The sequence below is a fragment of the Talpa occidentalis genome, unplaced genomic scaffold (assembly GCF_014898055.3).
Source record: "Talpa occidentalis isolate TD23 unplaced genomic scaffold, MPIMG_talOcc4v2.1, whole genome shotgun sequence".
Taxonomy (NCBI): Eukaryota; Metazoa; Chordata; class Mammalia; order Eulipotyphla; family Talpidae; genus Talpa; species Talpa occidentalis.
Genome location: NW_026555331.1, coordinates 5,075,060 through 5,097,844, shown reverse-complemented (window position 1 = coordinate 5,097,844; position 22,785 = coordinate 5,075,060). Strand labels below are relative to the sequence as shown.

Genomic DNA, 22,785 nt, shown 5'->3' with positions numbered 1-22,785 from the left:
AGATCCATTTCAGTGGCTTGTTCCATTTCAGTGCATTGTTTGAAATACAGAAATGGAAAACAAAGACAATAAATATGCTAATATTGACTATATTACCATGAAGACAGAGATGGGGTGAGAACAAAGTAGACAGCTCCTCAGCCTGGTCTGGATGCAGATGGTATTTTTTCTTGCTTTTGTTTTTTATTGAGGTAATGGTGGTTTACAACACTGTATATGATTTGGGGGTGTAGTGTCACACTCTTCAGATGCCCCCTCACCCCCATCACCAAGGGTGCCCCCTCACCCCCACCACAATGGCACCCACAGTATTTCACTGGGGTCCACGGAGCAAATTGATGACATGCTTTATTCTGAAGGAAAATAACATAATTTTAAAATCTATAAAATACTGTAAGCTATACTGAAGGTTATATATCCAAAATGTGAAGTATTATAATAGAGGAGATGAAGAGGTTTCCAAAAATTATAGATGGAAAGTCCCAATCAATAAAGTGTCCCATTGATTCTCCAGAGAATCTCATGGGCTTCTACGTCATTCTATGACACAAACAGCTTTCTTCAGACTCTTAATCAAGAGAATTAGAAGACCACACTTTTAGTCTTTCTCCTGTCAACTTAAAAACAGAAATAATTTCTATAGAGTAGCAATCAGTAAAATGGAAAACAGGAAATCAATAGAGAAAATCAATGAAACCAAAGCTGGTTTTTTTTTTTTTTTTTGAAGGTACATAAAATATGTTTGCCTCTAGCCAGGTCAAAAGAAGAAAAAAGGAGAATACAAATCACTAATATGAGAAATTTAAAAAGGGACATTACTACAGATCCCCTGGACATGAAAAGATTCATGAAGGAACGTTATGAACAACTCCATGCTCACAGATGTGTTGATAATAACCTAGATGAAAACGCCCAATTCCTGGAATGGCACAATCTGCTAAAACTCACACAAAGTGAAAGAGACCATGTGACTAGGACTGTATCTAGCAAAGAAGCTGACTCAATAACTAATAACCTAAAATGGAAAACACCAGGACAGGCCAGGCTCACTTGTCAAATCTAACAAACACTATAGACAGAAATTATACCAATTTTTACAATATATTTTAGTATATAGTAACAGAGGAAATACTTCCTAATTCAGCCAGCACAATCCAAAAGTCAAACCAAAGACATTACGAGAAAGTTACGTATCAGTGTATTTCACAAGCATAGATACAAAAATCCTCAACAGAAGATGAGCAAACTGAATCCAACTATATATAAAAAACAACATTCATCCCAGTTATGCAAGGTTGGTTCAACATTTAAAAACCAGCTCATGGAATCTATCACATCCCCAGGCTAGCAGAGAAAAATCACACGAACATATCTACAGGTACAGAAAAGCACTTGACAAAATCCAACACCTGTTCATGATTTAAAAAAAAAAAAAACCTCACTAAACTAAGATGAGAGGGGATTTCCTCAACTTGATTTTTAAAAGCCCTATAGCTAGCATCGTTCTTAATGGTTAGTAAGTCTAAATGCCCCACCAAGACCAGGAATGGGGTGAGGATGACCCCTCACATGGCTTTTCAACATCATACTAGGAAGTCCTACTCATGCAAAAATTAATTAATTAATAAAAAAACAAGAAAAGAAAATAAAGGTTATATGCAGTTGAAAAGAAGCAGCTGAAACTCTCTTTGTTTTCAGAAAACATTATCCATGTGGAAAATTTGAAAAGATTGACCAAAAAAACAAAAATTTCTACAACTAGAAATTTGCACAATCACAGCAAAGCCACATGATAGAAGCCTACTACATACAAAAGTCAGTTCCCTTCCCACATACCAGCAACAAAGGGGTGGAACTGGCAGCTAAATCCACAACCCCATTTACATTTGTACCCTCCAAATAAGAATGACTTAGAAACAGATCTTAGAAAATATGTGCAAGACCTGTAAGAGGAAAACTACAAAACTGCTGAAAAATCGAAGAAGAACTAAATGGAGATAGTCCATGTTCACAGATACATGATGGTGGATACATATCACCATAAATTTGTCCAGACCCATGTTCAAGAGTGAACCCGCATGTCTGCTATGGGTTCCGACCATGACAGGTGGATGCTGTTCATCAATTACAACAAACCTACCGTTCTGGAGGGGGCACTGGTGAGGGGAAGGACGAAGCAGGTGGTGTCTATGGGACATCTCTGACCTCCTATTAATTTTGCTGTGAGCCCAAAACTGTGCAAAACACTTAATTAAATTTTCTAAATAAATGCATATGCTTTGATTAAATTCTATTTCAAACACTAGCTATAAACAACTTTTCTGAACAATGAGGACGCATGGCTGTGAATGTAGGATGAAGTTTGTCAATTTCCTTTAGCAGGATGATGTCACCAGAGTCAAACTGAAGAAAGTCTGTTCCCACGTGTACATGCTAAGCTTTTGGGTTGTGTTCTCTTGAAATGTGCAACTTGTGCTTATGTGATCTGAAAAAATGTATGTAGATTCCCAAGCAAATAAAGCAAATATTCCAAAAAGTTAATAGTAACTAAATCTGGCTGTTGAAAATGTGGGTGTTCTTTGTGCCTTTCTTCAGGTTCTCTGGATGACTGAAAATCTTTACAATAACATTTTTGTGAAACAACTTCCCTATGGAATTTACAGAAGCTGACACGTGTCACAACTCCAAGGCAGTTTGTATTTGAAAGCCCTTTTGCTTTCATTACCTGTTAATGGAACATTTTCATTCCCCTTAACACTGTTGTATTTACGTGTGTCAGGAGATCAAGTCAAGGAAAAGCTGGCTTGTGCCTGTGCCTGCTGGCCTTTCAGCTTCTCCTGACTCGTTACCCACCGACAGAAGCAAGCTGGAGCGTTTTACCGACGTGACCACAGCCTGCTTCTCCGGTGTCAAAGGAGCTGGCTTTACTCTGCGCCCACTTCCCTTACCTTCTTTGCCCCTCCTTCTTCTCTTCTCTTATTCCTTTTAAATAGTGTTGAAATCTACAAGCAGGATTTCAGTTGGGCCATCACGAGCCAAGCGCCATCCCCTGCGTGAGCCACGCCTCACTGTTGTTGACTCACGCAGCCCCAACAAGAAGGCCTCTCCCTTTACAAATGTGTTTTATTGAGCAACGCTGGCTTACAATACGGTGTATGATTTAGGGGTATAGGCTCACCTCTTCAGATGTATGTGATCACACCACACTCGCCACCAAAGGCCACTCAATCCTCCAATGAAGCCACTTCTTAAACTCCAAACTTAAATATTTTGATAAAATTTTTCAACTTTTGGGGCCTCCCTGGTGATGCAGGGGTTGTCTCAGTGCTATCACCAGCCACTATGGCCTGAGTTCGATCCCCAGCCAGGGAGCTGACCCACATGGTGCAGAAGACCTCTCCTGTCTTCCCGCTGCTCCCCCCAGCAGTGGATTTTGGTCAATCTGCCTGTTCTGTTCCCCACCTGGTCTCTGATGACCCTCTCACCCACCCCCTGCACCTCTGGCCTGCACCCCAGTTCTTCTATGCATAAATAAATAAAAATAAAACTTAAAAAATAGTTTCAACTATAATTAAAATAGTTTCCCCATGTCAGAAAGAAGTAAAGAAAGCAAAATGTAATCATGTTCCTGGAATTGCAGAACTCAAAGATAAAGGATTGGGAAGGAACTGGAAAAAGCAGACCTAGGAGAGGGGAGACAAGTGACTTTTCTACAGGCAACTAGTCACTTGGCACCTCCCTGAACAGACCAAGCAGCAAGTCAGCAGCTGACTCAACACGGGGACCAGGTTCCATCAGGCTCCTGAGCAGGACACATCCATCTGCAAGGCGCACAAGCCCCACACACCTTGGTATTGGGAGAACAAGAGGAAGAAAATGTCAGAGAAGCAAGAAAGCCTCCAACTCACTATGACAATCAGACAACGAACTTGTCTTGTGATCAGAAGACAGATACAGAGGCCTCTGGCCTAGACCTTCAAGCATGAGCTATTCCTTGATCGATCATAAAACTTTTTATGTCCTGAAGCAAGTGGCAAGGCAGGATAGACACACGGCTGGAATGAGCAGATCTCACCTCTTTGCATCTACATCCTAATGCTACCCAAGGGCACTAGGGCAAGAAGGCCTGAGATTCTTTCCACCTGCTTTTTTTTTTTTTGATATTTATTATTTATGCATATAAGAGCTAGGGTGTAGGCCAGAGGTGCGTGGAGTGAGAGGATCCACCAGAGACAGAGTGGGGAGCAGAACAGGCTGACTGACAAATACACTGCTGAGGGGAGCAGCAGGCGAGACAGGAGAGGTCTGCTCACCATGTGGGTTGCTCCAAGGCCAGCAGGGATCGAACCGGCACTGCAGAGGCTGCGGACAGCTTCACAGCGCTGTGCTCACCTCCTGCGCCACCAGGGAGGCCCCCCTCCACCTGCTTTTTAACAGGCTTGAGTGACAGAGTTCCAGGCATATTGTATAAGTGGTCGCATAAGTGGGAAATATAACCCCATCTGCAATGCAGCCAGTAGTCTGTAGAGATTAATTCATTCTCTAGGTAAGTCAACACCTAGGAGGTGGCTGGCGGCAGAGGCTGGTGCCAGCGGTCAGCCAGAGCAGCCATGGCCTCTTTCACATGGAGCATGCAGGCAAATGAGGGAGTGATAAAACAATGGCAGAAATAAATGTGAAACTTAAAGACAACGCCGTGAAGGCTAGAATGCTGGAGCTGAAATCTGAAAGACATACGTAGAAAGAATTGTATCTCAGGCAGAAGCCCCACGACAGGAGAAAACACACAGCTTTTGTGCAGTGTTTTCTAGACAAGAACCACACACACATGCACAGGCACACGCATGCACATGGATACACACATAGGCACACACATGCACGTTTTATATTCACACATTAACTATCCTCGGCTCTCGGGGTATCTGGAGGCCAGAGCTCACCATGGATACGGGTAAGAGTAAATCTCTACTTCAGATGGTCTTGATATTACTTTTTCAATGGAGTATATGATTTAATTAGAACAATTGTGCTTTTTTAGCTTGCAGGGTGGCTAGAAAAAGCTTTCAGTTGAATTTCATGCTATTTTAATTATCAGCATTGTCTTCAATCTGTGATTTCCTTGCAGGAATGTTTTAAAGTCACTTGTTCACTCTGGAAGGGCTGTTTAATTAAAACTAAATGCTCTCACCCGCAGCGCGCGTCCGGGCCTGGGAGTGACAGACTGTCACGGGGAGCTGAAAGGACAGGTGAGGACACGCAACTGCCTCATCAGGGGCCCCCACTCCTGACGCCCGTCACACTCCACGTGATCCCTCACACACGCCACAGGGGAGCAGGACGGTGTGAGACGGGTGGGGGCGTCGGGGCAGGAGCCGGCAGAGACGCCTCCGGGTCCTGAGGAGGGAGCGGGCAGCGCTTGGCGCCTGGGCCTGGACCTGCACGGCGGGAGGGGAGAGGGACAGAGAGGTCAGAGGGCCTCGTGAAGGTGGACAGTGTGGGACAGGACAGAGAGCGGGAGCGGGAAGGGGACACAGTGCAGGCCCCGGGGGGGGGGGTGAGCCTGTGTGAGTGTGTCTGTGTGCGTGGGGTGTGTGTGTGTGTTTTCCCCCAGCTGAGGGCGCCACACTCTGACGCTGGGCTGGGCTGGGCTGGGCTGGGGTGTCGCCCCCGTGGCCAGTAGGGTGAGCACTGCATGAGCTCCTGCCTCCTGGCACCCCCAAGCGGAGGTCGGGGCGCCCCTGTGGCCGGGATGCAGCCCATGGACACAGCTCAGCAGGAGCACAGCTGCTGACGCGAGTTACCCATTCCGGAAAAACAAGAATAAGCTGCAGCGAAGGAAATGCTCATCTGGAAACGCTTTCACCTTTTGGTCAACAAAACGTGAGATCGCGTGGCCGGCTCCTCCCGTGACGCCGCACAGCTTTGCATTAACAGGGAGAGGCTTCGGGGGGAGAATCTGGAACTCTCAGGTTAAGAAGCACCGACCTAACGGCCAGCATGACCCATGCGCCGTACAGCCGCACCCTCACTGCCACGATAATAAAGAAGAATAACCAAAGATATTTTGGTGTCAACCTTCTAACTTAAAAAGCCTCGCGAGGACCCCTGGTGCCTGCAGGATGAGGCCCCCCGCGGGCCCTCCGCAGCCTCGTAGGAGGCAGACCCCCTGCGTCCCCGGCGCCTGCACTGCTCCTTCCTGAGCGGCCCCGGCCTGCGTGGAAACGGGCACCGCACAGCTCTGAACTCGCAGCCGCTCCCTCTCCGAGGTGAGGGACCTCCACGCTCGCCACAGCAACGACACCGCGGGACGGAGGCCGCGCCTGGGGGGTGAGGGCCTGCTCCTCGCCACCTCCCAAAGACTCTGGCCCCCGAGGGCAGGTGCTCGGGCCTCGCCCTGCAGACCCCGGCCAGGAGTCAGGACCTCAGCCCGGGATTCAGAGCCACAGTGAGAACAAAGGAACACAGCGATTTTCTCCACCCGTTGGTAGATATTTTTGGATTATTTCTTTTTTTAAACTACCGATATACACGAGAGCGAGAGGGGAGGAGAAGGCTCCTTTCTATTCAACTGTAATTTCACAGCTTTAATTCAGCCTGAGCGTCGTGGAAAGGTGCACGAAACTCTAAAGAGAAGGAGCTCCCTCCGCCTCCCGCGCAGGCCGTCTCTGGGGACGCAGCTCCACAGAGAGGCCCCGGGCCGGCTTGCCTTGCTCCATACGTAGAAATCAGTAGGTCGGGCTGCATTTGACTTTACCAACTGGTCTTGGGCAAAACTTTAAATAGATTCAGTGATTTCCTCTGAGCTTTGCGAAACCATTATGAAAAGTCAGCCAGTCGACGAAAAACAAATAAAACCTTGGGCGGAAAGAGTTGCGATCGCCCTGTGGAGACTCAGTGGAGGAGCTGCCGGTGGTTTGTGGAGGGCGGTGTAGACGGCGGAGCAGAGAGGAGGCACTTTGGGGAACTGCCCCGAATGCCCCCCTGTTCCATCAGGCACGAGCCGTGTGACCTTGGGCAAGTGACCCTGACTCGAACTTCCTCTCCTGCAAAATGAGGACACTACTCCACCCTGTCCCCCAAGACAGGGAGCCACGAGGCCAGCAATGAGGGGTGCCATCGGGGGAGTTTACTGTATGCACTCGAGGTGTGAAGATGCGAGCTCGTGGGGGCTGGGCAGGTAGGAACGACGCCCCCTTGAGCATCCCGGCCTCCGATCTGGGGACGAGGCTCCGCATGGCAGGCACTCAGCTGGCCTCCTGCCTTCTTCAGGCCTTTGCTCAGATGATCTCACACTAGACAGGCCCATCCTGGCCTCCTGGTCCAAGCTGGCACCTCTGCCTCCCCCCAACCATGGCTCGCTTTGCTGCAAACATGCTCATTTTTTTTTTAAGATTGATTGATTTATAAAAGCACTGGGTATAGTCAGAAGCGCGGGAGGGTGAGAGAATTCACCAGAGCCAGAGCGGGGAACAGAACAGGCAGAAGGACCAAAGTACACCGCTGAGGGGAGCAGCGGGCGGCAGAAGAGGTCTGCGTGCCATGTGGGACCCTCCTCCGGTGGCCGGGGAGCAGCCGGGGATCGAACCGGCGCTGCAGAGGCTGCGGGCAGCTTTGCAACCCAGCGCTCAACCGCTGCGCCACCGGGGAGGCCCAACATGCTCATTTTTAATGGATGTATCATGTGACTCCACCAGTAGATCTGAGAGCGCGAGCGTGAGGATTCGGTCTGATGATTCTTCCCCTGTTGCCAATATGCTGAGAAGGTTCCATCCCTTATGACGTGAGCACATGGGGACACGCCAACACGCATGACTGAGTGAAAGACGCCGGCCTGGGAAGGCGGTGTGGACACCACCTGAGTCCAGCTATTGCACATTCTGGGTCCAGCTATTGCACATTCGGCAAAGCCATTGAGACAGAATAAAGCTCGATGGTTGCCAGGGTGGGGTGGGGGTGGGGGGATGCACAGAAAGGTGCAACAGAGAGAAGTTCCAGGACAGTGAAATTATTCTGCGTTGTTATGGGGGGTCAAGGGCGCCTGGAAGGCTGAGGCCTTCAGCTTGGGTGCATACCCGTGAGTGTGACTCCCCTTTGCACTGTGCGTCTGCTCCTGGTTGCTGCCAGGCCTGTGCTGACGAGGAGCGCCTGGTTCCCTGGCAGGCCGGTGCCCAGTGTGCTCTGGCTGTTCTGTGAGGCCGCATGTCTGTTTGGATTAAGAAGACCCGGGGCAGGGCCTTGCCTCCCTTTTGAGCCTCACTTCACCCACTGTCTACCCTACTCCGGAGGAGCCAACTGATTTCCCTTTGCAGTAGCATGCTGCCTCCTCGCACCCCTGCCTTCAGCGAGCTCCACTGTCACCTGCTCCGGGACTCGCCCCACCGTGTCCCCTACTGGGTGGGTGCCCTTCATGTGGCTCCGACACCCCCATGCGTTTTCCTTGCTCTGTATTATCATCATCTGTTCATGTGCCTATTTCTTTGCACTCTGCATCCCTCAGGAGGGCCGTGGTTGCAAGATCTGCCCTACGACAGTGGCCCACGTGTGGGGTAAATGAAGAGGCTCAGGCTTGTACGCCGCTGGCCTCTGCGGCTATCACCTGTGGCCTTCAATGCAGGAGGCGCTTGGGAGCGCGGGCGCGGGGCTGCGGGCCTGATGCTGACACCCGGATTGTGGTGTGGGCCTGTGTGAGTGGGCGCAGATGGGCCTGGAGCTGAGCATATCAGGGCGGCGTCACAGAGGACAGAGGGGCAGAGGACCGGGCGGCAGCGAAGGGCTACGAGAGAGTAAAGATCCTGCCAGGGGCTGGGAGGCCTGCCCACCTCTGGGACTCCCAGCCCCCCAATGCCTGCCGTCCCTGGCTGCCTCACTACAAATGGTGCAGAAAGATCATTAAAAGCCTGAAAAGCCACCGAGGGCTCCAGGACTGTCCTTCACCCGTCTGCCCGGGTCCGTAGAGAACCTGCCCGTGCCTGCTGGCACCACACAAACCCGCACTGGGAAACAAGCTGGGCCCATTGCTGACCCGAGGCTCGGGCACCACCACTGCCTCTGCGAAGCCTTCCTCCCTGAGCTTCCAGCAAGCGCCCGGGCAGCTTTGCTCCAGCATTAGAGGATTCCTTGCCCTTTATTTATTTAGCCCTCTGCCCCTCCTCTGTCACTCGAAAGCCAGGCGCAGCCACCCCACCTTAGCACACACTCGGCGGAGTGGAGGGAGCATCGAAGTCAGCACGTCGAACTTCAAAAGCTTTGATCATCTCCCCGCTGTTCCTAATCTCGCAGCAGAGATAACCCTAAGCCAGCATGGCACGTAACTCCAGCAGACACCGGACGACATGCAACAAACAGGTGCCACATGCCAGGTGTGCTCTGGCTGTTCCGTGAGGCCGCATGTCTGGCCGAGATTAAGAAGACCCACAGGGCCTCCCTCCCTCCCTCCAGGGTGCCTGCCAGCACTTGGGAACGGCACCCTGAAGCACAGCACCTCACAGCCGCAGTACAGGAACGCAAGGGCCACATGGGAGCGGGATATAGGGGTCAAGAGCAGCGCCTGCTGGGTCTCCTGGGGCCGCAGGTGGTATTGCAGCAGCCTCGACGCAGGTGTGGCCCGAGCAGGTGTGCAGGAACGCTCGATGGGTGAGTGAAATGACTCTAAACCACACAGGCCACCGCACCCCAGCCCAGACAACCCACGCAAGGGCAGCTCCGTGCACCCAGTATTCCCGCCACAGACTCCTGCGGTGTGGCCGGAGCTCGCCCGAGCAGGGCTGGGGGCCGCTCTAGATGCGCGTTCCTGAGCACAGGAGCCCCTGGGGCAGGAGCCCCCTGAGGCTCAGTGGACCCATTTGCTGGCAGAACCTGGCCAGAATGGGCCAGGCGAACAACGCAGCTGTTAAGGGGGCCGGATGCCTGGGGCTCCTTGTTTTCCAAGGTGTGGCGTGCCTGTGTGGTGCGGAGAAGGTGTGGAGGGAGAAAGAGGCAGAGGCATGTGGGGTCCGTGGCCAGAAGGGCCCACAAGCCTGCTCGGGGCGCCCTCCATCCTAGCCGCTCCCAGAGCTCCGGGAGAAGAGCACCTCCACCCTGCCTTACAGGTGAGTGCCGAGCCGTCCAGAGCCCACCCACTCGCCTGGGGGACCCCAGCCGCGGGTGATGCGCTGCCGTCCTCATCCTGACATGTGCAATCAAATCTAACCAGCGGCCTGGGCCCCTACGTGCCGTGCAGCCACCCCAGACTGCCCAGGAATACCAGCTTGGGCCTGTGCATTTGCAACATGTGGTCACTGCTGAAAGGTTCGTAACAAACCAACTCATTTAATTCTCAACACACCCCATTAAGTAGGCATATTATTATATTATTATTATTATTATTATTATTATTATTATTATTATCTTAAAGGCTTATTTTATTTATGGATACAAGAGCTGGGGTACAGGCCAGAGATGCAGGAAGTGGGTTAGAGGATTCAGCAGAGACAGAGCTGGGAGCAGAACAGGCAAACTGACTGAAACACACTGCTGAGGGGAGCAGCGGGTGACAGGAGAGGTCTGCTGCGCCATGTGGGTCAGCTACCTGGCCAGGGATCGAACTCATGCTGCACTGGCTGGCTATAGCTTGATAGCACTGAGACTTTAACCCCTGTTCCACCAGGGAGGTCCTTTTTCTCATTTTTGATGAAAGAAATTAGGCCTAGACAGGTTAAAAGACTTGACTGAGATCAGCAGCAGAGCCGGGATTAAGTCCAGTGATCTGGCATCAGATTTGTCCTCCTAGATAGTCACACTGGATGCCTTCCTTGACATTGTCACCATCAAATGGGATGCCCTAAAAAAGCATACTTTTACACCCTGCCATCCACCCACCCACCCACCCACCCACCCCACCACCCACACATCCACCTGGTGTTCACCCTCCATCCATAACCCGCCCCACCATCCATCCATTCAGTGACAACTTTATTTTCCTACAAAACCACGTCAAGAGATGCCTAGATTTAGAAGCTTCAATGACTTTTGGGTCAATGAATGGATAAGAGTGTGTTTCAGCCACCATGAGTAAAAAGTTGAGAAATACTCGCTGTCCCCAGAGAGGGAAGCGCTTGAGTCAACATTTAAAGTGCAGAAGGAACGTTCCCACGTCTTGTTCTGGGCCAGACACATTCAAATGATCCTGCTTATTCTTTAGTCCTCATGAAAATCCACCCGAGGTACTTGTTTTTAATCCCTATTTTATAAATGAAGAACTTAAACTTCAGAGAGTTTGAGCAATGTCCCGCGGCACACAGCGGACCAGCCGCAGAGCTAGAATTTGAGCCAAGTGCAACCTGCAGACTCCACAGCCTCCCACGGTTCCTTGCTGTGGTCCCGCTAAGCCCAGCTCCTGTGGGAGGTCGGATAGGACAGGGGTTCAGCCCCCAGAGGAGCCGGGGAAGCTTCTCAAAAGAGATGCTGCGAGGTGACTCTGAATCACCACAAGCTTGCCCCAAGGAAGGGGTGTGGGGCGAGGGACAACTGCACACTGGCAAAAACCAGCCCCCTCTTTGGAAACACCTCGCCTGGCCTCTCCCCGGCAGCCGTAATCAGGAACCCCAAAAGCACCTGTATCAAAACTCCCAACCCGACGAGCTCCTCCACTGGCCTTGGCTGCAGACAAGCCCCCCAGCACAGGGCCCCCCGGACGCCAACGCAGACTCACTTTTAACTTAAAATGAGATGCAGCTTGAAAAAACCCATTGATCTTAAGGTTTGATGTATAACATCCCAGACACGTATGGTCACCACTGGGTTTTGAATAAAATTATCCTGGGGGCAACACTCAGAAAAGACAGATGGGTAATTTCAGTGAATGACTCAATTTCTTTCACTTTAGATGAAAATAGTCAATAAAGTCGAAAGGTGAACGCGAAGGTTTTGACTGCTTGTGTCAACAACTAGGGAGGACACAGATTGCCTGGTGATTGGTTTTCACCTAAGCAGGCTCCCAAGCCTATAAAGGTGTCTTTCTTTTATATGTATAAAGATTTATTTATTTAAGCCTACAAGAACGGGGGTACAGGCCAGAGGTGCAGGGGTGTGAGAGGATTCACCAGAGACAGAGTAGGGAACAGTGCTGTGCTTAACCCCTGCGCCACCAGGAAGGCCCCTGTAAAGGGTCTTTCCAAGCAGACCTGTGGGTAAGTGTCCGTGCACATCCCAGTGTCACCAGGCTGGGCGCACGGAGTGAACTCACACCCCTCACATTGGAGTGGAACAGAAGCACAACCACTTCCTCAGATTCCAGCAGCTGGTAGCTAAACAGCAAAGGTCTTGGCTTGATCTTGTTTTGTCTTTATGATCCGTAGCTGGAGTTAAATGCCCTTCACAAGGCACAGCAGCTGAGAGGAAGCAGCTTTGGGGTCAGACTAATAGGGGTCAGGCTTGGGCTTCACCGTCTGCTAGCTGTGGGGCTGGGAGCGAACACCACCCCCGCTTTGTGCCTCAGTCTCTGCAGCCTTAAATAGGAAGACAAGAGAATGGGCCTCCCTGGTGGTGTAAGGGGTTAAGTCTTAGCACTGTGAAGCCATCCACAACCACTGCAGCACGAGTTCCATCCCCTCCAGGGAGCTACCCACAGGGCACAGCAGACCCCTCCTGTCTCCCCGCTGCTGCCATCAGCAGTGGATTTCAGTGGATCCGCTTGTTCTGCTCCCCACTCTGTCTCTGGTGAGTCCTTTCAGCTCCTGTACCTCTGGCCTGTACCCCAGCTCTTGTATGCATAAATTAAAAAAAAATCTTAAAAAAAAAAGAGAGAGGTGGGCGCTGTGGGGGCACAACTCGCTGAGGTGTGAGCCCTGGGCCTCGTGCCTTAAACGCACACGGTGCTATAAGCTGTTACCTCCACTAAACAAAGAAAAGGGGCGGACGGCAGTGCCGCCAGGGAACGCACTCACTGGTCTAGTCTCCCCTCTACACAGTAGGTGCGTGGAAAGAGCTTCCCTTTCGCCTCCCCTGCGCATCCACAGCATTCCTCTCCAACCTGTCACTTACAGGTGATTTATGATCCTTCTTTGTCTCCAATATCCATGGACTTTTGGAAAGAGGGGGCACAAGAAACCAAAGAAATCTCATTCTATTATTCAGAAGCAATTATATTAACATTCATTTTATTATCCCCAAAGGCCAACACAAGTCTCCGCGTTACAATATGAGGCTTAATGAATTCTAACTTGGACACGAGATTCCCAGGGTAATCTTATCTTTAAACATTTCCTTTAAACAAACTAAAAATGGCAATTTATTCCTCAGTGCATTTTATGTTCTGATTTAAAATCACAAGGTTTCACAAAAACCTCCCATTCCCTTATCCGCTCTTCCCTGCAGGCCCATCTCGGCGAAGGCGATGGGAGCTTGGGCAATAATTTTCCAAATAACTTCTACGGAGCCCTTTAAACAGCAAATACTTTTATATTTAATTTTAGCAATTGTGATGGAACTTATTTTAGAAATTATACTCCCCTGCTTTATTTCAGCAGAGTTTACAGACTGTAATTCAGTTTTTCCTTGATGACTCACCGTCACACCCTGAACATAAGTTACTGCTCAGAGAACCACGCCACGGTGGCCTCAGAGACCCCTCAGGTAGGAAAACCTCCAGAGTTTCTTCACTCGGGATCCTCAGGTTCCACCCAACACATCTCCCTGGCTCAGCCCTCAGAGAGGGTCCTTGCCTGGAGCGCCAGCTTCCTCCAGCCTTGGATACATTCATCCACCCTTGGTCTTAGCTGATAGGAGGCTTCAGTGAGAATGAAAACTGATTAACCACCTACTGTGTGTCAAGCGTTACAACAGATTTTTTAAGTCATTTTAGCTTTTCATTTAATGTTCATTAAACCCTCCTTACGGCTTGCCTACCATCATGCTCGTAGAGCTGAAGAAACTAAGGTCAATGCAATTAAAGTAACAAGCAATTTCCCAGAGAGAATTCTCGACGGCAGCCAGGTTATGGGCAAGAGGATTGCATTCCAAAGACCCCATAGCGGAGCACAGAGGGACGTTACAGCACAGAAAAAAAAGGCCAATAAATCGAAAGAAAGAGGAGATTGTCGGTCAGAGGATCCCATGAAATCTGAGAGTGCCAATAATGGAAAATTTCCACGAGCGAGCTCGGGGAGGAGGCTGTGTTCAAGGCATTGTTTGGGATACAGCAGCCTCTTCTCTGAGGCTTCTCTTCGCGTGATTTAAGTTGGCCGGGGTCAACTGCAGCCTGAGAATATTATGTGCAATAAGATATATTGCGAGTGAGAGAATATGCTTTTGTTACGGCAGTTGTGATAACTCTTCTATCTTATTATTAGTTACAGCAATTGGCATCTTATTGTGCCTAATTTATAAATTAAACCTTATCATAGCTATGTAAGTGTAGGACGGATTAGTAGATAGAGGGTCTGGTGTTATCCAGTTTCAGGCATTCCGGGGGGCTTGGAAAGTACCCCCCGTGGATAAGGGGGCACTGCTGTCACTATGCTGTGTGTGAGAGTGTAGCTGGTGGGGTGAGGGACAGAGCGGCCGAGCTCGGAGGGCACGGTCAAGGTGCTGCGGGGCTTACTGGGTGGACCTGGAAGGCCTCCAAGATAAGGGCAAGACTTAGGGGGTGAGGAGCGCCAAGGTGCAGGTGCAGAAGGACTGCACGACGAGGCCAGGGTGGGATGCGGGTGGGAGCAGAGGCCGGGCTGTGGCTGGCCAGGCTGATGGTAGCAGAGCGGCCCGCACCCACTGCATTTTGCCCCGACTGTGATGCTTTAAGAGGGGGGCAGGCAAACGTGTGGCCCCACAGGGCCCTTGGGTTCCAAGCATTACAAAGTTGAGGGAGACCCCTTTGATGCTGTGCCTTTATGACCCTCAGACCTCAGACATTCTGAGCAGATCAGTGGAAAGGTGCTGAATGTCATGCACCTCAAAGAGTCAACTTGAGAAATTCGTTTGCCACAAAGGAAGATCAGGGTGCTGTGCTGGAAATGTCAGTCAGTGTGCAGGGCTGTGGGTGCCCCTGAGCCGCTCCACCAGGCCATGAGCCTGTCACCCAGCTGCTGTGCTGGCTGCTCTGTCCGCCCTCAGTGATAGGCTGTGCCCCAGAGGCAGAACCCTGGCAGTGACCGGCCCCCAGGTGGAGAACTGGTGGGCCAAGTGTGCCCCTGGGCAGCCTGTGAGGTCAGTTGAACCCCCACAGGCCACATGGCTTCTTCCCTGTCTCCTTCCTGTATTTCCTTGCTCCTCACCCCTCTGAGGTTGCCGCCCAGGGCACCCCCTCCATCAGTCACCTGCACAAAAGCTACCCACAACCCCACCTCAGGAGGTGAGATGTTCCCTGCTAGACCAGGACAGGGGTCGGGCCCAGGGGCAGAGCAGGGCCATCTGGCCGGCAGCTGGCAGAGTAGAGGCGACCACCCAAGCTGGTCTGTCTGGATGGAGGGCCCCGGAAGCCAGATGTGCAGTTTTCAAACTTGTACAGTCCCAGAAAAAAAATACAAATCAGCACTCGAGCCAGAACTAGGATCCCAGCCCACGCCTGGCTCCCCTCAAGTGTGTCTCCCTCCAGGGGGAGCGAATCCACTCCCGTGAGCATCACCCGGGGGCCCTGAGTGGCCTCTCAGTGGGGCTCTGCTGCGTGCCCCTAGACGAGGAAGAACATGCTGTTCCCCTTCCGGATGTGTGGTGAGGGGTGTCGGCAGCGTGTGCGTTGGGCGGCAGGAATTCTCCCAAGTGTTGGGCGCAGATATAAACATGGCAAAGTCCCTGCACCACGGACCTGCCATCGAGGTGACAATGAAAAGGGGACAAACGCGTCCGTAGCAAAATCTCCAAGAGTGGTAAGTGAGGGACGCTATGGAGGAAAGTGAAGCAGATCTGCAGCAGGAGACGAGAGGGGCTGTTTGACTCGGGGGTCTGGGGAGGCCCCCATGAAGAAAAGGCGGGGATGAGCGGAAAGGATGAGCCATGGGAACTTGGGGCGCCGTATCCGAGCGGCAGTGTGGGGCCCAGGACACGTCCCTAGGGCCTGTGGAAGCGAAACAGTATGTGTTTTTGTTCCATGTTTTGCCCGGGGGGTGGTCTAGACCACGTGAGTCTAGAAGGACATTTTAATTGCTTACTCTAGAGCCTTCCCTTGGGTGATCCCTGTATCCCCTGCTCCTGATTAACATCCCTGTTCTCACGGCTCTCCAGGTCTACAGGTTCAGTCAAGATTCTTGTCTAAGCTTAACTGATATCTCTAACTATCTAACACATGCTTGGGTGTCCTCAGAGTCTTGGAAGCGACTTATTTCAAAACAGAACTTATAATGTCCCCTTGAGAACTATCTGTCCCCTGTGTCCCGAGGCCAGTGAACAGGCCGATCCATCAGCCAAGTCAGGAAGCCAAGAGTCATCCTTGATACGTCTCCACTTTAAGATGCGCTGTGTTGAGTCATCCAACATGCCCCAAACTCTTCCCCCCTAATATTTCTCCAGTCTGCTGTCCTGTCTTCATCCCTACAACCTTTACCTTGGCCAGGGTCCTCTGCTTCGCATATCATGGATGTCCTGCAGTCGCCTCCCGTCTGGTCTCTGTGAGGCCCACCCTTCCCCTACTGCATTCTCTAAGCTGAAGGCAGCATCCGATGCATATTTGCAGCTGTCATCCCGAGCTTAAAACCCCCACCGCCAAGCAAAACTAGAGGCATAACATAAACCCAGTCCCTGATTTCAAATTATCTCATAAATCTACTGCAACCAAAACAGTATGGTACTGGCATAAAAACAGATACACAGGCCAATAGAACAGAACAGAGAGTCCAGGAGCAAATCCACACGTAAATGGTCAACTGCTCATTGACAAGAGTGTCAGATACATACAACGGAGAAAGGACAGTTTCATCCATAAACGGGGTTGGCAAAACTGGACAGCCACACACACCACACACAAAATAAACTCCAATGAATTAAAGACTTAAATGTAAGACCAAAACTCCTTGAAGCGAACATAGGGAAAAAGTCCCTTGACATTTCTTTGGTTACGGCGCCAAAAGCACAGGTAATAAAAGCAAAAAGTAAACAGGAGGGAAGACATCCAGCTAAAAGGCCTCTCTCCGGCAGAGGTAGTAACTGACAGCACGAGCAGGAGACCTATAGAACAGGAGGAACCAATTACGAACTATATTATAACTGATCTCTAAAATAGATAAGGAAATCATACAACTCAGGACACCTCGAAACAAAAAATAAAAAATAAAGAACCCAATTAAAGATAGGCAAAAAAAAATTGAAAAGACATATTTCCAGAGAAAACATGGAAGTGACCCACAGGGACTGGAATCCGGGTCAGGCAGCGGTCTCTGCGCTCCCACCCACAGCACCTCTCGCCACAGCCGAGACAGCCAGCAGCCTGTGCTCATCACTCGACGCAGAGACACGAGACTGTGCGGCCGCACCGTCGAACAGCGCCCCGCGTGAAGAGCCCAGCGCCTGTCGCTGGGGCAGCAAGCACGTACCTGGAGGTCACTCAGCTAAGTGGGATAGATCACGGCGCAGAAAGACAAGCGCCGGATGAGCTCACTGCAGGCGGCACCTCCAGTGGCCCAGCTCACGGAAGCAGAGAGCGGAGGGGTGGGCGCCGGGGCCGGGGGAGGGCAGGGGAGGACCTGATGGTCCAAGGGATCGGAGCTCAGTGATGCGAGAGCTACCGCGCAGGGTGGGCCCGGGACACTGCTGGACAGCTGACGCCTGCTGCGTGGTAGGGGCTGCGGGTCCTCGACCCCTCACACTCAGTTTCAGTTTCCTAACCGCTGTGTGCAGCGCACATGGTGGGGAGCAGAGATGCAGGCAGGGGTTCAGTTCGGAGCCTGGCTTATACGTCCAGATGAGCAATGAGGGGGCTTGAGCCAGAGTGGCTGTGGGAGGAGCGGGAAGAAGCCCTCGGGCCGGCCACGACCCTCCATCCTCTTGACGTGATCAACGGTCAAAAGTCCCTAGAATGTTCTGTTGATATTTCTTGGGAAAGAAATTATTCCTTTCCCTCCTTCGTATCCCCCGTCCCTGCTTCCTGCCCATCACCTCTGTCTTCTCACTCCCAACGCTCACTGCCTGAATTCAAGCACCTCTTTTCCGCAGCGCACCGAAGAGGACATCGTATTTCTCGGTGGCCATCTTTTCTGATCCAAACGCACCTGCGGGTTGTGTTCTGGCCAACCCGAGTCCTCCTGTGGCTGCCACGACCTCCAGGTCAGGGGACAAGCACCCTAGTCTGCTCGTGCAACTCTGGCACGCACCTCTGCTCCCCCAAACTACAGGGAGCCTCTTCCCCTTCACTGCCCTGCCTGCTCCATCCTCTCAATCCTCTGTTAACTCTTCCCTGCAGGACCGGGAGGCCCTCCCTCCTCCTGCTGACCAGTCCCGTCTTCATTTAAAAATCCCTGCAGGCCTCCCTGGTGGTGCAAGAGGTTGAGCACAGCACTGTGAAGCCATCAGCAGCCTCTGCAGCACAAGTTCAATCCCCGGCCAGCTGACCCACAAGGTGCAGCAGACCTCTCCTGTCTCCCCGCTGCTCCCCTCAGCAGTGTGTGTCAGTGGATCTGCCTGGTCTGCTCCCCACTCTGTCTCCAGTAAATCCTCTCACCCCCCACACCTCTGGCCTGTACCCCAGTTCTTGTATGCATAAATAAATAAGTCTTTTTAAAATATAGAAAAATAAATAAAAATCCCTGCAGACCTCCTCTCAGCCCAGACCTTCTCTTCTGTGAACTGTCCTTGCAGCATCCCCATGGTACAGTCCCAAGCCCCTTCTCTTTGCTCCCGTAGAAGGAGCAGTGCCTTGCTGGTTCCTGTCCATTTCCATGCCCGACCCCCAGCTTTCGGGCGGGTCCTTGTCTTCCCCAGAGTTGGTTCTGCTTTGGACATGCTGCTTGGCACCAGGCATGCTAGGAGCCAGACTTCCTGTCCTGGCACTCCATGCACAGGGCCTCTCTCTATGCCGAGATCATCCCCTGCTGCTGTCACCCCAAGACGACTCGTCTCACCTAGAAATGATTCCTGCTTGAACAGAGGTATTTCACTCTTTTTACCATCTCCGCTTTCCCCAGACCTTTCTCCCTGCCAAGGAAAGTAGGTGAGATAAAGGGAAAATTCTAGAACCTACTATTATTGATAATTATGTCTATCATTTGGAAATTACAGGTACCACGCAGTAAGTGCCCACCACAAGCTCTCCTTAGGCGCGCCTTCCCGACCCATCTTGAAAAGCGGCTGGCATCATGATGGGGCCTGTGCAAGAGGCTCACTGAAGGGTCACAGAGAGCTTTAGCAGAGGAGCCAGGACGCACAGTTCCTCTCCTCTGGCCGTCTGTAATCTCACATAGACGTGTTGTTCATTTTCCAGAACAAAAAAACAAATAATTAAGGAAAAGAAGGAAGGTATTTGGGGAGAGTGTCTCACAGTTTATGAACCACTTTTACTCCATGCCTACTCAGTGACTCCGAACACACAACAATCTCCGCGAAATGGGTAACGTCACCCACATTTTACAAATGAGGAAACTGAGGCGGAAGGCAATCAAGTGTCCCAGTCGCAGGTTCTGTTAGAACCAGGTTTCAAATCTATGTTCTTTTGGTCTAATCTATGGACTTTGCCATTTTATGGGAGCTGAAGTCAAGGAAAGAAATGGATGGGAGAGAAATACTGTTAAGTTTAAAATATCCCATCAGAGGTTTCCATCGAATGTCTATGAAGGCCATTCGCCACTAGACTGTAGTCCTCCTGCGGCCCCCACTGGCAAAAGCAGGAGCACCTGAGGACGAAACAGATGTCCCTGTCCCCCTGCCCTCTGCTGCATGGGGGGTGGGTGGCCCCTGAATACCGGGCAATAGCCCAGGAGCAGCCCTCGTGCCCGCACGCTGAGCGGGGAGGGGCTGGGCCAGCACCTTGCTGTGCTGTCCCCGGCTGCAGGTAAAGCTGCTGGCCAGGAGCGCTCACTTGGCAGGTGCTACCCCTGGCATTGGGCACCCCGTGGCTGCAAGGCAAGGCCTCTGCCCTCAGCAAGCATGAACTCCAAAGGAAGGAGGTGTGTGTACGAGCAGGGACACACGACACAGCACAGACGTCGCCGTGCGCCCTGGTAAATGGCGGAGCCATCCGGAAGACTCCCCCCACCCCGGGGCAAGGGCAAGGGGCAAGGGAAATGACAAATGGTCCCTGGGGCATGAGCAAAAGCAGGAGTGTGAAAGGGCAGGAAGCAGCGTGCAAGCATCCTAATTTCTTCCAGAAATGACAGCGGCCTCGGCAGTTCAATCAAGCTGCACACGTTGGGGCAGATCGGGCAAACCTCCGGGGAAGCTGACGTACAGCGCCGGGGCACAGGGAGGTGAATCGTGCCCACAGGGGCTCACGACGTGTCCCTCCAAGCGACCCTCAGAGGAGTCTCCAGCATGTGCACATTTTCGTTTTCACTACAAACTGCTCAGCCCCAGCCCAGTGTTCCCAAACAGATGAGAGCTGCATTGGAGGGTGAGGCCCCTGACCTTCAGCATCCGCCAGCAAGGGTGCAGGGCCGCCGTGCTCCCCTGAGGAAGCCGTCCTGACGCTTGTCCGTGTGCCTCGCGCCAGGCCACTGTGTCTCAGCTGTGAGTCACGGTCCAGTATTCCTACTCCCTTTCATAGCTGACGTCTGTGTAGTGATTTGCTGGCTGGAAGGAGGGAGCTTCTTCAGGAAAGGATGACAACTCCTTGGGCTTGCACAGCATGGTAGGCTTTGAAAAGCCTCTCGGTCCATGGGGTTCTGGTGCTCCATCCTCACCATCATCCCGCTGGGCCGCCGCAAGAGCCTGGGCAGCTGCGGGGATTGCCAGCCTCCCATTCTACAGATGGGCGAAGGGAGTTCCAGACAGGGGGGGCAAGTCAAGGTCACAGCCAGGAGACGATGAGATCAGAGCTCAGATTCTCTCTCTCCTCACTCCCAGCTCGTGTGCCCTTCTCTCTACACCTTCCCATCTGCCTGGGATACAATAATATCTTCCTCATTATGAGACGAATCCCAGATGAAATGCTGGCCAAATCACATCCCCTCAGGCACCATAACTACGGCATAAATTAAAAGCCCAATTAAAGAGCACAGTCTTTTAACTGGGGCCGACTTAGCCTGATCACCTGAGGCCAGGGCACAGGGCGATCCCTTTAAAAGTCGATGGTTGCCCCTCCTGGAAATTATCCAAACACCTACTTACCCAGATGCAAGAGCCTTTAGACCCAAATTGCTCACCTCACTTGATCTCCCTTCGTGTTGTCTTTTGGGGCCCTGGGTTTGGCGTCATGCCCAAGCCTCTGCCCCCGTCTCTAGCCCGCAGACTTGGCTGGCCGTCGTCACTCCGGGTGGACAGCCAGGTGCCTCGCGGCGCCGACACATCTCTCAGCATCTCAGCACCAGAACCCGATGGAAAACAATGCCTCCCCAGTTCACACGGAGAGCTGGAGCGGAATTCTCGGGCTGTCTGAAGTGGGAGAGCTGGCCAATGGCCGGGGCCCTGGGGGGGCCGAAGGGAACGCAGGGTGTTATTACCCTCTACGTCGTCCTGTTTTGCTGGCAGCCGTGGAGGGGGCAGGGGTGTAGAAACCAGATGAGGAGGAGAAGAGGGGGCATTCCTGACGGATGGTTTACAAGAGTGTGTCCATTCCCACCCCACCCCCAAGACCGACAGCAATAACTCCCGGCTCCCAAGACGGCAATAGTTACTCCTTCCCTTGTCCAAAGCCCCTCCACGCCGGCTTAGGGCTGACTTCACGGCCCACGAGCAGGTGCCCGCTCCCGCCCCTTTCCATGCCAGAGCTCAGCTGCAGTGCCGCCCCCACCCCGCGCCCAGTCCAGTCCCAGCGAGAATGAGTCTCCAGGTCAGTCTGGATCACAGAGAGGCGCTACGACGGCCGCTTCGCCCCATCAGGGTCTCCGGGCAAACCTGCCCCACGGCCGGCTGGGCGATGCGCGGGCCGGGATCCGGCTGTGCGCCCCCCGCCGCCACCCCCCGGGACGCGTGCGGGGACCACCCCGACAGCCACCCCTGCCGCTCCCCACCCCGCGCAGCGGCTTCCCCTCCTGGCCTCTCCAGACCTGCCCAGCTGTGCCCGAGGCTGGAGGACAGAGACAGAGACGGGGAGACGCAGACAAGCCACAGTCCGCGGCGGAATCCCTGGGAAGTGGCAGAAGCCGCCGGACGAGCGAGCGCGCTCGCAGAAACGTCACCGCCACCGAGGGGAGAGTTTTGCAGGTGCTGACCCGGGGCGCGCTCACCTGCCTGTCTCCCGCCGCAGGGCTGCCGCCTCGGACCCGCGCTGGCTCCCGGGCGCCGGCTGCGCTGTCGCCTCCCCCGGCCGCGGGCCCCGCTCGGCGGTGGGCGGACCGCGGAGTCCCGGCACCGGCACCGAAGCTGGGTCCGGGTCCCCGCGACGAGGCTGCCTGGAGGAGGAGCCAGCGGATGCAGCCCTCGCCGCCGCCGCCGGTGCTGATGCGGTTGCTATGGCGACGGAACTCCGCAGCTGCCCCCTCTCGGCGCAACAGCTGCCCGGCCGCGGCCTCGGGGCGGCCCCCGCGCGCCGGCCACGGGAGCGCGGCCCGGCGGTCACTGCGGCAAAGGAGGCTCGCGGGCCGCCGGCCACGGGAAGGCGCGCGGGGCCCGCGCTCGCGCCCCGGCGCACCCCGCGCCCGCGCCGCTCCTTCCCGCGCCGGGCCGCGGCCAGACCCCGCGCCGCGCGCCCTCGCGGCCTGGAGAGCCCCGCGCCCGCCCCGCGCGCCCCGC

The 22,785-nt window shown here is 53.1% G+C and overlaps 1 protein-coding gene across 2 annotated transcripts in view; it reads right to left on the bottom strand.

Annotated features, from left to right (window-relative positions):
• FAM135B (family with sequence similarity 135 member B) overlaps positions 1–22,307 on the bottom strand; it is a 162,232-nt gene extending 139,925 nt beyond the window's left edge. The window contains exon 1 of one of the 2 annotated variants that reach the window (XM_054691958.1): positions 22,281–22,307. The gene's annotated coding sequence lies outside the window, so the exon portion shown is untranslated. Of the gene's footprint in view, positions 1–19,022; positions 19,039–22,280 lie in introns of those variants that run through there. The other variant, XM_054691959.1, reaches the window with a different exon arrangement.
• Positions 22,308–22,785: the final 478 nt, after the last annotated feature.